This window comes from Calonectris borealis, chromosome 2 (genome assembly GCF_964195595.1).
Source record: "Calonectris borealis chromosome 2, bCalBor7.hap1.2, whole genome shotgun sequence".
NCBI classification, from domain to species: domain Eukaryota; kingdom Metazoa; phylum Chordata; class Aves; order Procellariiformes; family Procellariidae; genus Calonectris; species Calonectris borealis.
In genome coordinates this window covers 81,576,919-81,591,951 of record NC_134313.1, presented here as the reverse complement: position 1 = coordinate 81,591,951, position 15,033 = coordinate 81,576,919, and the positions used below count along the sequence as shown (strand labels likewise).

General features: G+C 41.7%; 1 protein-coding gene across 7 annotated transcripts in view; it reads left to right on the top strand.

The window, feature by feature from the left end:
* CTNND2 (catenin delta 2) overlaps positions 1–15,033 on the top strand; it is a 689,093-nt gene that overhangs the window by 415,189 nt on the left and 258,871 nt on the right. The window lies entirely within an intron of this gene.

Genomic DNA, 15,033 nt, shown 5'->3' with positions numbered 1-15,033 from the left:
ATGCACAAAATAATTAGAGTACATAAACGCTACAGCCAAAATAGCCTAAAGCAGATGTAGAAAGAACTTGCCTTAGGAATTGTAAGTATTTCTGGTGTTTTATCTTTGCTGTGTTGATCAAAGAGGGAAGATTATGTCCATTCTCAGATCACTCCCATTTTCATCAAGAAAAAGTTAAGTGTACTTTTTGGAGCAAGATACTTTACTTTCTTTTAAAACTTTATTTTTTTGTTTTTAAAACCATTTCTCCAAGGGCAAAGCTGCAGTTTTTGCATGTCCAAAAATTTCTGTCGCTTTATGCAAGTTTTGGGTGTTCAGAGTACAGGAGAAAATTCTTAAAGAAGTTTTTCCATGGAATTCTCTAGTTAAATACCTGTAACATCTTACTACGTTTTGAAGAACACCATTACACCATTTCCTTCCTGTTATAGAAACTACCGTAGTATATGTTTTCTGTAGTCATACGTGTATATGAGAAAAGATTACTATTCTTTGCATAAAGGGGACAAGGCCTCTGCCTAAATCATTGAGCAGTGGAGCCAGTGATAGTGACTGAAGCAACTATTTATATCGAACTTTAAGCCTCGTATTCCACATGTGGCTGCCTCATATTTCCTATACGATGCTCTCTTTCCCAGTCATGCCCTGAAGAGGGTTTCTTGTTTTGCTTGCAAAGTATCCCTTGGTTCTCTGTGCTGAAGTAGCAGGCTGTCTTGTGAGTGTAATCTTCACAACACCTCCGTAAGGAAAGAAACCCTGTCAACGTAGATCACAATTATAGTGAATGAAACTGGGATGAAGGATGTTAGTGGGTAATACCTGAAGATGGGCTTTCAGAAGGAAAGAGGAAAAGCTAAAAAAATACACTGATTTGGATAGCAGAAATGGGCCCTGTGAAGGTGAAATTTGTTTTGCTGTTTGGGATACGGATTTGAACATTGCTCCAGGCTCGTTCTGAAGAACAACCCCGTCAGTCCAGCTTTGTGTTGGGTTGATCCTCCCTCACTTTCCCCCTCCACCCCTATCATCAGGGTGAGGGGAAATAAAAGCAGGTGGATGCATGCCAGGCCAATTATTCTGTTGCTCTGTCGATAGCTGTTAGCTGCGGATGCTGTCAGCCTTTCACACAACTAGGCTGAAGACCTGTCAGTGCTCAGAGGGAATTTTGGGCTGGATCGGATCAGCTCTCAGACTCCTCCTGCTTCTACCACAAAAGCCTGTAGGAACATATCGCTTCTGGAGACCATACAATTCTTCTCAAATTAGCAGAAAGGAGGGGAAGGAGTTCAACTGAAGTTTGGCACATATAACTTTTTATTTCTTCATTGGGTTGTCTTAAGTGTTTTTTATTGTAGGACTGAATAGCTATTTGTCTTGGCTATTTGATATAAGATATGAGGGATGTAGATTGCTGTGTACTCCGTGAAGATACGTGCCAAGGGTTCATAGCCTGTATCTTCTGTGTGCATGAATCGCACCGGGGGCGGGGTGGGCAGAGGGGATATGGGGAGCTTTAAGGGTTCAGTGTGCTCCTTTGTAGACCGTAGTTCACATTCTTTTGTCTATTACAACAATACCATTAATCATGAAGATGGTGCATGCTTTTCCATATCTGATGGGGAAAAAAAGGGAAGGCAAACTAAGTCTAAGGACTTTGTCCCAAGCCTGGATGATTTTTCTCTGCAGCTAACATTGCCCATTAGAAACAAAAAATATGCTAGTTATACTTGCAAACCATTTACTTCTGTGGTTTCTTTTAAAAGAGAACGTTCTTCCTGAATTTGAAAATTTCACTTGATTTGGAAGATTAAGTGACTCACAGAATGGAAACTACTCTTCTTTTTTAATATAGACATCACCTCTTTCTCTTTTGTGAGCTCTTAAATACTTACTACATTCAGGAATGTTTATACAACTGAAGATAAAGCCCACTCAGGGTTTTTTGTCCTCTAGGTGAATCAACATTCAGTGAACAATTCAATAAGCTAAAATTTCTCTACGGGGTAAACTAAATTAAGTTTGTTCTATTTACTCACTGTTTTTTGGATTTTTTTTTTTTTTTAAAAAAAAACTTTTGTATTTTCCTCGTATTTCACTCGTGAATGAAATGCATGACGATAGTTCTGCACTAAGGGCTACATATTGCAGAAGGTACAAAATAGTAGGAGCTTACTGAACATCTCCTTTACTAGCATAACTTTAGATAGGGGCAGGATGAATTCTTCATCGCTTAAATTATGACCGGGTATGTTACTGTCATGCTGTCTAAGCTGAAAATAATCTTTCAAACTTGACAGCAGTAGCTGCGTAGGCTTTTTTGATCGGTAGCTTTTACTTAACAGTCCCTTTTGGTCTTCAAAGGGTAATGTCTTCCTTCAAATAAAAAGTACCAGCCCAAACTTTTGTGTTAAAAGTAGCAATACACGTGAAATTCTACTTTTGAAATGGGAATCCACAAAAGACGTGTTTGGAGGAAGTACTCAGACATAATATAAACAATGAATTAATTTACTTACTGAATAGCAACTTATAACTTGTATTTGTAACCCAACTAAATAACACTAATAATTTTTGTCCAGGCAGGTGCATTACTTATTTTCCTTATCAACCTAAAGCCTTGCATTATTAATTTAAATCCTAAGTTAATAATAGTAGAGATAAGCTTGTTTGATGGGATGTTTACATGAACACCGCTGGAATTTGAAGAGGGCTATTACTTAAGAGGGGGTAAGGATTGCCTTTCAGCAAGAGTGGGACACAGAATTGGCAATCGTTCGCTTATTTGCAGAAGTTTGGTCTAGGGATTTAGTCCTTAGTTATTGGCATTTAATTCACATTAAACATGGAACAAGTCCAAGCAGGCAAAATCTCACTATTTTGCAATCCTGTAGCTGCCTTGGGGAGAAAGCAGCTTTGCTACTCAGGTTCTGGGCTGTTGGTGCCAACCTGCAGCAGGGGAGCACGGCTTCGGCAGCGGTGGGGTCTGTGGGACCGGTTGCCATCACTCCCTGGAGGGTGGCAGCACTCTGTCTAGAAGCTCGTAAGGACACTTGCTTTTATTGTGATCCCTTAGGGAAAGAGATGAGCCCTCTTCTGTAAAAAGGATGTGATTTCTGGATAAAGTTATTAAAAGCCTTGAAAGAGGGCTGTCCCCAGCGGTCTGGGAGGGAGAGGTGGTAAATGGGAGGTCTGTGCTTATTCTGAGCTCTCTACAAACTGGGGCTTTATCAGATGAAGTAAGTGCTGCTGCTTAAAAGCACAGGTGATGCTGGTGACCTGTGGGCATTTAGACCTCAAAACCTGCAGAGTGCTTTAAGAGCACTCACTGGTTTCAGGGGCACCTGAACCTCACACAAGTGGCAAGGATGAACCAGCAATTACACCAGAGGAGTGAACCTGTCCTCCTCAGCTCTGTGAAGGACGTACACATCTCACTGGCACCACGGGAACCTTGACGGCCTTGAAGAAAGCTTAAGGATTGCCTCAGGATGCACAGCCTGAGGACGGTCTCTGCCTCTGGTCCCTGAAGGTCACCGTGGGGAAGGCCTCATGATGTAGCTCAATCATGGGAGGTCCAGCAGCGTTGCATGGTTACATGGCCAGTTGGCATTAGTTTTGAGTGCTGGGTGTGCAGAGCTGAAGTGCCTCCTTGATGAAGACAGGGCACGCAAGGCACTGTGAGGACTCTTCCGTGCTTCCCAGAGAGAGGAGAAAAGGGTTAGGAAAAGGAAGAGTAGGGTCTTGGTTGATACTGCTGAAATTATAAAGAGGACCCTGAAGTGAAAGATTTATTGAAAGGAAGTTGAATAGTGAAAGGGTAAGCAGTGAAAGTTTGCATTGCCTCTGAAGGGTGGCTTAGTGTGGGACTTGAAGGGTTTACCAAGCATGCTCTCACAATGGGTTATCCATCGAGGAGCATGCGTGGGGCAGAGACACTCCTGCAGCACTTCTTGTGCTATTTCCAAAGCTGCCCGATGTCCTGGTGTCGAGGCGGTTGCCAGGCTGCCCTCCAGCTTCTCTGATGGCCTCCTATCCTTCAGGCCAGGTCTCCCTGAGGTTCCTCCCACTGACGCTTGGGTGGTTCCATCAATGCACCACCACCTCTGAAGCTGTCTGGTACTGAAAGCTGTGCTGCCACAGGCTGCACCACCTCCTGGGTGCCATGGTGGAGGGTACTGATCAAAGAGAAGAGTCCTGTCAAATTTGTGATGGCAGCTGCAAACGAGAAACATGGCTCTTTGCCAGCTGGGTTTCTGTGCAGAGGGAGAGTGTTGTCAGGAGAGTCAGGGAGAGTCAAGGGGGCTTCTTTTCAGAGGAAAGAGTTATCTGTATCTTGGCCGTGGTTTTTGTTCAAGCGCTTGCCAGCGGCAGGGAGAAACTCTGTACTTTGTTGCCCTGTGGTGCGGCTCGGGAAAAACTGCTGAAGGCGAGAATTACCGTTGTGTTTCTGGACAGATGCTGTCCTCCTCTCCTCTGCCTTCCTTCCCGCTCCTGCCTGGTTCTTTACTCACTGAAGGAAAGGAGTCTGCACTGAGGGATGCCTTATGTCAAGCAGTGCTCCCAGTTATTTGTAACATTGTCTTTTTCCTATAAAAGTGTGTCTTGTTTTAGTGGGGTAGGGACAGCGTTCGCTCCCGTAGTCCAGTCTTTCTTCACGTATGCTGGAGGGATGGGAAGAGGACCCAGGCGGCCATGCCAGTGTTTGCTGCTTCGCCCCTGCTGCACTTGGCCCGGGCTTTTGCTGTCCTGGAGGCTAAGCAGCGTCTGAGGGGAAGATATACAAGGAAAATTGGTGTTCCTTCTCTTGTCACTGAGCTGGTGGCTTTCTCACAACATGGCTGGGCTGTTTCTCTCTTCTGCCTCCTTGTTGCATCTTATGAGGTGCCTGTGGTGAGGATCAGGTCTCTTAAGGAGAGGTAGAAGAGGGAGAAGCAAACCCCCCTTTTTCTGCCACCCCAGACAGGAACAGCCTATACAAAATTGATTGCACCGTTGGTTTGTTTGGATTTGGTTTTTTGCAGGGAGGGGAGGTTGCTAGTCTTGTTGCTTGTGGGTTCTTAAATGGCTCTGACCTCCTCCTCCTCCTCCTTTCCTCAATTGCATTGCACAAGTGAAGCAGGACAGTCTCAGCTCTTCAGTGTCCTATCGCTTCCCGTTCTCAGTGCCAGGTTCATGTGCTGTTCGCCCCCACTCCCTGGGGGCTCCCTCCCTATAGGAAAGGCAGCCGCACACCCAATCCATTTGAACTTGCATCTCGTTGACCCGGTAGACAGAAGTCTGGCATCATGGAGTTGCTGCTGGAAAGCTGCACCAGCCGCCAGCTCCTTGCCCCTGCCCTGCCTTCCCTCTGCTGCCGGCGCGATGGGGCAGAGACCTGTCCTTGCTCCGGGAGGGAGTGCTGCTCTGCTGCCAGACGGCTCTGCCTTGCCAGCAAGGGAACAGTAACTGCTGAGTAGGTGCCAGTCAATTTTTTTTTTCCAACTGAGATTTTTACAGCAAGGACGGAGAAGGGCGTTGCATGGACTGCTTAATGCTGATACCAAATACCCAAGTACTTCATTTGCTGCATGTTTTTTATGCTGGTCCAGCTTAGGCTTTCTTTGATTCTCAACATTTCGTCATGTCTCTTAGCTCCTTTGTTGTCCCTTACAAAAGGAGCACGAGGCTACAAAGGATGCATGAATTGAGGCAAAGTACATCATCTTCACAAGACTGTAAATGTTTGTCTTCATATGTAATAAAGTATTGGATATGTTTGATATTTTAGAAGTCATTATTCCAAGGTGAAGATTTTTTCATATTGTGAAGCAATTTTCCAATATTTGAAAAATTGGCCATATGAAAAAAGTTAGACGTCTGTATCCTATAGAGTGATTTACTCTTCTTTCCAAGAATAATTAAGCCTACTTTATTGCAGTCACGTGGCATCACAAACTGATAGTGTTCTTCTGTGTCTGCTTTTACAGATAAACTGTTCTGTAACCATTTTTAAGGTTTTTAGACTTAAACTTTTAAGCTTTTAAGGTTTTTCTTTTTCAGTGGTTATGAAGTAGTTTATAACAGTATCATAGAATCATAGAATGGTTTGGGTTGGAAGGGACCTTTAAAGGTCGTCTAGTCCAACCCCCCTGCAATAAGCAGGGACATCTTCAATTAGATCAGGTTGCTCAGACCCTCGTCCAACCTGATTTTGAATGATGGGGGCATCCACAACTTCTCTGGGCAACCTGTTCTAGTGTCTCACCACCCTCATTGTAAAAAAAATTCCTCCTTGTATCTGGTCTGAATTGACCCTCTTTCAGTTTAAAACCATTGCCCCTTGTCCTGTTGCAACAGGCCCTACTAAAAAGTCTGTCCCCATCTTTCTTATAAGCACCCTTTTAGTACTGAAAGGCTGCAATAAGGTCTCCCCAGAGCCTTCTCTTCTCCAGGCTGAACAACCCCAACTCTCTCAGCCTTTCTTCATAGGAGACGCGTTCCTTCCCCCAATCATTTTTGTGGCCCTCCTCTGGACCCGCTCCAACAGGTCCATGTCTTTCTTGTGTTGAGGGCTCCAGAGCTGGACGCAGTGCTCCAGGTGGGGTCTCACCAGAGCAGAGCAGAGGGGCAGAATCCCCTCCCCCGACCTGCTGGCCACGCTGCTTTTGATGCAGCCCAGGGTACGGTTGGACTTCTGGGCTGCGAGCGCACATTGCTGGGTCACGTCCAGCTTTTCATCCACCAGTACCCCCAAGTCCTTCTCGACAGGGCTGCTCTCAATCCCTTCCTCCCCCAGCCTGTATCGGTACTGGGGGTTGCCCCGACCCAGGTGCAGGACCTTGCACTTGGTATTCAGTATTCAGATGATACCTGAAACAAATATGAGAATGTTTTGTTTTGTTTTGTTTTTTTAAACTTTCTTTTAGGGGTATCTTTTTGATAATTACTTACAGTACCTTATAGCAAGCAGTCCGTTGGTGAGTTGTTCTCTTTAGCCATTTCAAATCACTGAAGATGTCTATGACTTAAACATGCTGAAAAAAATTTAGGAAATTAACACAGCATTCTTACGTTGAAGTGAGACTATGTAAAAATGACAATTTTAATGTCATGATGAATCCCATATAAAGGGCTTGGTTCACAGCTTTCTACACCTGCAAGGCGTGGAAACAGAACTTCAGCTCTGGGAATCAAGCTCTGAGCTTGAGTCATTTGAACCTTGCACATCACCAGTGGCAGGTTCCACTGGGCAGTTTGTATCCCAGTTGCCCCACAGCTATGTCATCCTTTCTCAGGTTGTGTTAGTATTGCTTCTTGGCATGGAACTGGAGTTTAGTTAAACAGATGTATCACTTGTAATTCCATAGACCAAATTAATGAGTAAAAGGAATTTTAAGGCAATTAGAAGATGCAGTCAGATGTTTTCAGATTCTTACAGTGAGCATCATTGAGTACATTGGTATAGTTTTATTTCGGTTTCAGAGCAGCATCTAGCTATTAATGAAAAGTTACCTGTTACATGCTAGTTCCTACTTCATTTGAAAGTAAGAAGGGAACCTTGGTTTCAAATATATTTTTCTTTATTTGTCTTTAAAGTTGTCACTGCAGGCAAAAAGGAGGAGCAAGAAAAAAAAGCTTTGGCTTGCCCCATTTGGATTAAACCCGTTGTCTGTTAAACTGCTTCCCAAATCTTTATTTAGTTTTTGTTCAGTCCTAAAGTGCAATAGTTAGGTTATAAATACCAAACATTGCTTCCTTCTGCTTAGGCTGAGGTTTTTTTCTGGTTGGAGGACAGGTTTGTTTGTTTTGTTTTTTGTTTTGTCACAAGCTGATGTGCTGTGCAGGGGCATACTGTGATGCCACAGCTGCAGATTAATTGAGGATCGTGCTGGTAAATCCCACAGCATGGAGTTCTGGCTATAGGATGTAATGTTTTCAGGGAAATTAAAATGAAAAATTATTCCTACCACTGCATCTCTATTAGTTTGGTAATGTTGTGATAATAGACCTGTATTCCTAACTGACATCCACTTGATAACATTGCTTTGGGAGAGAGAATTATAGGAAACAAGCAGGGAACAAATCTTCAGTACGAAGTAAATTGTGCACAAAATACCTTAGTGATCTGCGTAGTGAATAACAAATCACCTCAAAGCAATGCAAAGCCATAATCCCATTTCATTCGACAGATCCAGGGTGTCTGGGATAGCCTTATCTGTGTTATATTCTTGCATATATGTTTTTAGGTGATTCTTTTTCCAGGTACAGTGGCATCTTCTCTGAGAAAGAAATTTTTTTTTTTTTTTTAATTTTATTTCCTTCCTATTAAAATTTTGGCAGATGTTGTTTTCACCTTAGGTGGTATTCAGTGGTCCCTGTAAAGCTGTGGACAAGAGCAATGAGAGAGGGAGGGAGGAGATGAAAACCCTGCGGAACCACCTTTGTAATCTGTGAGCAGTATCCCCCTTATCGTGGAGAAGCATTTCCCCAAATAAGATACTCGTAGCTTCAAAGAATTGAGCCCATGGTTGGGTTCCATAGGGGAATTGAATCCATCTGAAGACAGCCTGGATTTCACGATTGCTCAGAATAGAGACCTTTTAAAATGGTCAGTATCCACAGCCTTCCTTCCTCTGTCCCGTGAACAGGATACCTCCAGAAGCTTGTGGTTTGTCCTATTTTCTAATTCTTCTATTCTCCTTTTTTAATAGAAGGATGATATATAGCGTGTCTGAACGCTTCTTAGATGTCCCTTGACTTTTGCCACCTATTGAGGGAGAAGTGTGATTATAAAATCTTGGTCAGGGAAGTAGATACCCTGTAAATCTCATCTGCCACTATTGAGAAAATACAGTGTCTACCCTGTGCCAGAAACTGTCTGTATTTATCGTCTATTTGCTGTACAGGTGTAGACTCAGGTTAAGCCTGGTCACATTAGACTTCAGTGATGCAGGACTGTGTCCATTCTCTTTTATTTACTTCAGTGTTGTGTAGAAATACAAGGTTGTCATTCATGAAATAAGAAGCAATTCAAACGCCTTTCATAAATCTCCTTCTTGTAAATCTTTTCTGAACAAAAATACAATGCTGTGCCTGAGGTAACTACCCGGTAATGTCTTCAAGACGACTAGTGCTTTTGTTAGAGGATCATTCCTTCTGCAGCATTATATTTAAAGGCACTCTTTTAAAAATCACCAGCCCATTATTTTTATTTTTTTTAACTCAAGCTGTAATCTTTTTTTTTTTTTTTTTAATATAAGAGACTCTACTTTTAGAGGTAGTCTCTTCCTTTATCATAATTTCAGCAGTTTACATGTAGAGTTGGAGTTTTTATGAGTACAGCAAGTATTCAAAGATGTTATTTTTACTATAATGGGTCTAGCAACTTACAAACTATCATTTGCAGAAGTTAGGTTAATGTTTAAGTGTACATATCACGTGGTCTGGCACCGGAATACAAATGTGGTTAACTTATAGTAAAATAACTCTCTACTCCAGAGTGGAAACTATTAATTAAAATAGCTGAAGCTCAGTAAGGTGTTTTTAAAAATACCAGTTAGTAGCCATTTTATTACTTAGGATTACAGTGTACTAAATAGGGAGAAGTCAAAATCTGAAGGAGGAGACATCCATGTCCTTGATGGCTGTAGCATGATGCAGTGCAGGCTGTTAATCTGTTATTGTCTCATAATATTTATACTTTTTTTTTTTAATAATAATTGTGACTTTCATCCATGTGTTCTATTTTATGTTGGCAAGCTGGACAGGAAACTTTTAAGAGAGGGATCTCAAGAGAAGGTGAATTTGGAGTGAAAACAAAAATTTAGTTGCAGTAGTATGGTCTGCGTGGTTTTGCTGTGATTGGGTTTTATAATCATTATGGTCATTATGTCCCATGCGCACAATATGAAACCATGTAGTACTACAAAGAGGAGGAAAGTGATGTGTGTGTCTTGTATAGTGCCATTGCTCAGGGTTGAATTTTATCTCCAGTGAGGAAACTGGCATGATGAATTTTAGTATCTCAAATTCTGAGAGGGCAGTTACTTCTAAGGGCCTTGGCAGTTGTTTCTTTCTCTGTTTAAACGTTCACGTAACAAATGAATTAAACTGCATGTTCTCCCCAAATTGAGGGATGCAACTCAGAGAGACAAGAGGCAATCTGAGAAAAGATCTCTTACCGTGGTGGGCACCCCGTAACTCTGGCACCTGATGGTGAAGGACGGCTGGAGGGAAGGATGTAGAATTGGAGAAGGTTGTTGGTGTGGGCATGCGAGGCTGGGCACAGCAGTGAAGCCTTGTAACAGACCTGGCTGTGGAAGAGGCAGCGTTCGAGTTTTGACTTCAGGTTTTACTGAAGTAGCATCAAGCAGAGCTGCAAATAAACTTTGATCGGAACTCATTCTTCTCAGGCACCATATCTATTGAACTGAAATACAAATTTCTAAGATACAAACTCTGTCACCATTGCTGCTCACTGAATTACTTGTCTACCTATTTCTTAATTAAAATTTGCTTTAGAAGTACAAAAATCCTTATAGATTACTTTATTCATAAGGTATGTATTTGCTCCCACTGCTAGCCCTTACGGAACTAGGTGATTTCAGATTGATACCAGCTAATCACATACTTGAACCTCTAAGTAAAATAATTACTAGTAAAGAAATGCCAACTCTAAATTGGTGATTGAGAAAATTGTTCCATATGCTAAGGGTTAGGCAATGGCAGTTACATGTGTTCCCCCAATGGAACTGTTCAGTAAAAGGAAAATAAGGTATGTATTTCAAACAGAAAAAAAAGCATGAGAAGGAAACTAAGACACAGACCATGTGAGAATGTGCAAACTGAAGCGGAACAATATAGACAAAAGGAGCCGTCAAAGTGACCAGATACCAACTGTTCTGTAAACAGAGGAATAGCTTAGAAACCAAGGAAGCAGTATTTTCTTTCACTGATTCTTTCTGCACTGTGGAAAAACACAAGTTTCTAAGCAAAGGGACGTTCAGCCTTATTGTAACAATTAGTGTCAGAGCTAAGGACGCTCTTAGAAAATGGAAATGAAGGGATACGTCAGTGCAGTAGCAACTTCAGTTGTTCAGTTTTCAGATTGTCAGTTTTTTGCATTGGAAGAGGATTTATTGAACATGACAATATGCAGAGCACAAGTAATGTTTCCTTGGTATCTATGAAGCAAGGAGTTGTTCTTCCGCAAAACAGTGGCATGTAAATACAGCGATGGTCAGGAGATGATTTTAAGATTTTTTTGAAAGAATCAAACAGCAAATGGGTAATAATTCATTACTGGGGCGTACAATCACTTTGAGTATGTTTATGATCTTCATTAGGCTTAGTACTCTGCAGCTGCCAGCGGTGGGAATGAACCTATTAGCTAATTCAGAAATGCAGAGTATTTCCCATAGAAGTAATAGTATCGCGGCTAAACAGCTACCTCTGGTTTTGAAGATGGGATGGGAAAGTATGAACAATGTAAATCTCCTGTGATGCCATCTGGAAGAGACATGGATGTTGCCTTGGTAAAAAGGCTTCCTCCTTACCATGACATGGAAACATCAGATGATAAAAATATTACTGAATACATGCTTGCAACAGCATGTAGACACACTAATTACAAGTAGGTGTGACAGCCAGGTATAATATAACAAGCACCTGAGGAAATTGTGACTAACGTGTTTGTGGGTGGAAAAAAGACCTTTTTTGCTAAGTACCATGCTGTTCAATATCTATTTCTTTTGTTTGCTTGCATTTCCCCTGTATGGCATGTTATGTTCCCTTAAAAAGACATACCTGGTATAGCAGGGAGACTGGCTATTTGCCATATCCGGCTGTTGAAGGTGCTGAGCTGAACATGGTGGTGCTGACTGGAGAGAAGGAGGTTGTATTTCCCCTGATATACCCAAAATATGAGCATCTGGAGAAAGCTGGAGCCAGCAGAAATAATTAGGGGGAACAAGGCTAACTGAGTCTTTGAAGCATAACTAGCAATCCCTGAGAGAGGGAGAGGACATGGAGGTAATAGAGGGAAAGAGACTTTTCCAATTGACTGTGTAGAGTTCGATGCAATTCTGGAAGCCCTAAAAGGTTGGTGCTTTGAGAGCAAAGGCTGGGTGGATGGAGGAGAGCCCATCCTGTGAGGATGCAAGGGAAGATTTGCTTACAGGTTCTTTTTATTTCTCTCTGGCTGAGAATTTGGAGACTGGAGTTTTGATTGCAAGATCAGCAACTAAATAGGACAAAACAAAGAGTACGGAGAAGTGAGGGAGGAGAAAATGGAAATCAAGGGAAATAGAAAGTTGCAGTAGTTTTGACTGTGTTTTTCCTGTTTCGACTACAAGAAGTTATGTAGCAAAGTTGCCAAGCTACATAGGACTTCTGTGGTGGTGGTCCTGAGTATTTTAAATCTAAATTGGAGCCTTGTATCTTGAAATCCTTTAGTGTTTGGGTTTTTTTTTTTGTCCTGCTCTCAGTTTGCATGTTTAAAGTACAAAATGCCTTGTGCATGTGTACTTTGAACAGAGGATATGATAGTGCCTTCATAAAATCTTAATTACCTTAGAAGTAGTTGCTCATATCAATTATGGTATTTTTTTTTCCTCTTTCAGTAAATATTTCCAGGTTCCCCCACCATATATTTCTCCAAAATCTTACACTTAATGTGGCAAAGTGCTGCTAAAAGTAACTGCTAAGCAAATTTATTACTACTATGTATGCATTGTCATACATCTTGAACAGTGTTAAACTTGACTGCTTGTGCTTGTTACTTTGGATTGCTGATTTGGTCCGAGTTTGGTTATAATCTATTTTGTTAAACTTCTATTGCAAAAAAGCTGGTGTATGCTCTAAAACACTCACTTAATATTTGGAGATAAAAAGTGTTTGTATCCCCCAAACTTGATGAATTGTTTCCTAATTGACAGAGAATGCATTGGGTTATTTTTATGGTGTATTAGATGGGAAAAGTATCTCTTTTATAAATCTTCCTATATATTTGCTACCAACAGAATGCACCTCATTTGTATCATTTATGAACTAATGGAGGGATGGTGGACATACCTTGCACTGAAAGGACATCTTACTGGGATCCAATTTTCAACTTTCACATGAGAGTAAGAATCAACTGCAGGTGCAAATCAGTGAAGAAAAAAAAGAAAGGAAAAAACAAAAGGAAAAAAAAAGTAAAGAATTGTGAAATCTGTATGAAAGGCATGAGGAGAAGGTTAACACAGGAACTGAATGTCTAATATAGAATAATAAGAGGAAAATTTTACAAGGTAATATCCACAAATCAAACAGCAGCATCAGCCAAGTAATTTTCAGCAAGAAGGTGTAGCAAGATAAGTCTCATACATTAGTTTATCCTTTCTGAAGGTCTGATCCTATGTATGTTAACTGGGCAAAATGCCCTCTGACTTCTAGAAAGTCTGAATTTTTTAGCAGTTCTTATGTGAATTTGGTCTCCCTAAGATACTTAGGTATGGTGCAATAGTATCCCTGCCTAAATCAACATGTTCTTGCTTTTTGGGTTTTGTTAGTTGTTTCCAGAGATGTCGTAGATTTGAAAAGAAGATACAAGATCTGAAAGTGAATTTCTAAGTTGAGTATCTCTTTAGGAGCCTGTGAGTGTATTTAGTGATACACCTGAATTTTCAGCATTAATATAAAAGTTGCTGTATCTTTGTTAATACTATGCAAAAGCTGTAGAAAATTATAAAGGCTGGCTTTTCTATATGCTATTTCTGCAATCAAGAGAACCACAATCAGGGCATACATCAGGTCTTTGGTGGGTTTTCATTATAGTTAACAGGGACTTTTCTTGCTCTTTGGCAAAGATTTGTAGAAACATATTAAATGTCTGTGTGGTACCTCAGATGCTCCGTTTTCTGGGGATGTGATTTTGGTGCTGCAATAGTGAAGGGTTGAGATGATACGGTATTTTTAAGGTATTAGTGACATGCCAAATTAAAACAAGATCTTAAATCTTTAGGTGACAAACTGAAATCTCTTCACTGAGACTGTAGTTCCTGATTTGCACTATGTGAAATGCTGACTTTGGAAATTCTCAATGAAACCCTTTTCTCAACCCAAAATTAAAATTCTCCTCTTCAAGAATGGTTCTTACATTGAAGTTTAAAATTTCCTTAATGTATAGAGATTATTGGCCTGCTACTGAGCACGTTGTTTGCTATACTCAGTATCTGCTAGCTGCAGCAGAGAGTGGATGCTGTGACCCTACCGTCAGCGTGAGCCAGGCTCAGCGTTGCAGGTTGCGGTCTGTACAAGCCCCTCTCGTGTGCGTGGAGTGGGGTGCTCGGAAGGGGCGGCTGGATGCCAGTCGCCCTCTCCCTGTGCCTCTGCAAGGCCACTGTGCCCAGCGGTCCCAGGAAGGAGCTGCAGGTAGGCTGATGAGTGCAAAAGAAGCAGAGCAGAACTTGAGAGACTTATTTATCTGACATCAACCACTGAATTTCCATGTACGTTTTTAGAAAGTGGGGGCAGCAGTCACTATTAAAACCAACGCTTTCATGGGTGGTCACTTAGGTAAAGCAAGATACAGGATAAGTAAGGTTTTGAGGCCTTTTGTTTCTTGGATGTTAATCTTGATCTCCTTGTCAGTTTTGGGACTTTTTGAAGACCAGAAGCAGGTCTAGTTTTGTGGACACCTTTACCTCCAAGCTTCTTGTTATCAACGAGGTGTCAAGGTGTCCACAAAATAGACCTGCTTCTTCAGAGTCTGGTTATGACTTTTGGGTTTACCTTTATACAGAGGCAGAATAGGGTCTGCCGTAGACCCAGGGCAACAATGTGACTTGGCCGTGATCCTGCTTCAACCAGGCCAGATCCCAGGAAGGCTGGCCTGGTGCTGGGAGGGGGGAAAGCAGCCCCAGCTCCAGAAACAGCACTTCTGTTGCAACTCCTTCTTGCCTCTCTCTGGGGCAAGACCCCTGATGCTTGTCAAAGTAGTATTGCATCTTACACACGCTGAGCTGCTTCTGGTGTAGCTGGCTTGGATTTGAGGGGAGAGTCAAATGAAAAGTT